Source organism: Ictidomys tridecemlineatus, chromosome 4 (genome assembly GCF_052094955.1).
Source record: "Ictidomys tridecemlineatus isolate mIctTri1 chromosome 4, mIctTri1.hap1, whole genome shotgun sequence".
Lineage (NCBI taxonomy): Eukaryota > Metazoa > Chordata > Mammalia > Rodentia > Sciuridae > Ictidomys > Ictidomys tridecemlineatus.
Window position 1 is genome coordinate 164,898,001 of NC_135480.1, and position 1,782 is coordinate 164,899,782.

The following is a 1,782-nucleotide window of genomic DNA, read 5'->3' on the forward strand; positions in this document are numbered from 1 at the left end:
TGGCAGTTGCCAAAGTCATTGGAAGCAGTATGGCAGAGTGGTTCAAAGGACACTCTAGAATCAGACTGTATTGATTCAGTTATCAGCCATGCCATTAGCTATGTGACCATGGAAAAATTATTAGATTCTTCAGTTTCTTCCTCTGTAGAAAGGAAAATAATGTTAGTAGTTATTAATAGGATTTTTGTGGGGAGTATCAGAATATATTTAAAACACTAAGTTTAGGATCTGAAACATGAAATGCTAAAAAAACTTAGCTATTATTATTTTCACCATCAAAAGAGGGAAGGATGTTCTACACAAAGACAAAGAAAGAGAAAAGAGGGCAGGGGCTTCCAAAGAGTTAGGGAAAACCTAAGACTATATTGTAGCAAAAAGGCATTTAAAAATAACACAAATTCAATATTTCATTGGTAGTTGTTTGGATATAATATATTAGCCTATTTCCCATGTCCCCCTCTAATACTAGTAAAGTCCACCAAACTCAAAAATGCATAATGTGTGTGTGTCTGTCTACACTGGACAGAGGGTTGAGTTTCATATCCATGTTCAAGCTACATATCAGAGATATTGCATATACATGGCAGCAAGAACTATGGTGGCAAAAGAGGTTCTAGAGAAAATGGATCCCTCTGGGATTTGCTGTAATATTTGAAAATGTTTACTATTTTGGAAATTCAATCAAATAAAATATGTTTAGTTCCCATGACAAGAAACTCCAGCTGATCTCCTAGTTAAATAAAGGATTTTTTTCTTTTAATTTTTATTGTGAATAAATATGCTCATTGTAGTCATTCTTGTTGCTCATTTTTTGAAGGTGTCATAAATTAGCAAAGGCTAACGCTATTAATAACCACCACTAAGTCACTAGAAAGTAATTTTAATCTTTATTTGAATTTATAGATAAAAAAAATGAGAATCAAATTTATGTTTCCAAACTATACTTTCTAAAGTAGTCTTTATTGACCTTGTAAGCTCTTTGAGGTATTTTACAGAGGAATCTCCCCAAACTCTTCTGACACCCAGATATTTCAATTCTTTTGTCCCCTCTCCCCCAGGTCTTTGTTATATAAATAGACATGGCTGAAAACTCCCTCCATCATCCCTGTCTCCACACTCTCTCCTTCTTATGCTTTTGCATCATTAAAGAACATCTCCAAAAAAAGAAAGAATTCTCATCACAACATAGGAAGGGAAGCCAGCAAGGTGGCACACATCTGTAACCTAGTGGCTGGGGAGGCTAAGGCAGAAGGATCACAAGTTCAGTCAGTCTCAGCAATTTAGTGAGACCCTGTCTCAAAATTAAAAAAAAAAAATAGAGGAAAATGGCATAGGGATGTGGCTCAGTGGTTGAGTGCTGCTCAGCTCAATCCATGGTACCAAAAAAAAAAAAAAAAAGAAGGAAGAAAATCTAAATGGTCAATGACAAAATGATCTTTAGTAGAGAGAGAAAGGAAAGGAAAACAGTATGCTCTCATATTAAAAATCCTTTTTCTTTGTCATACCCAGAAAATCTAAAAGCAAAAATATCACCTAGAATCTATTCATCTGTTTTCTTTAAGTTTCTTAAGGGTCTGATCATCATGCATTAATATAGGATAATGTTCATTAAGTGTTTGATATTATATTAATATTGAATATATACTGTAGGCCATATTTTAAGCAAGATACCAACAAATGGGGTCATTAATATGCTGGGATATCACAAGAAGGGCAATTATGGACCTATCTTTTTAACAAACATATCTCACATGAGATTTTGCTAGCCTTATAAAAATGACT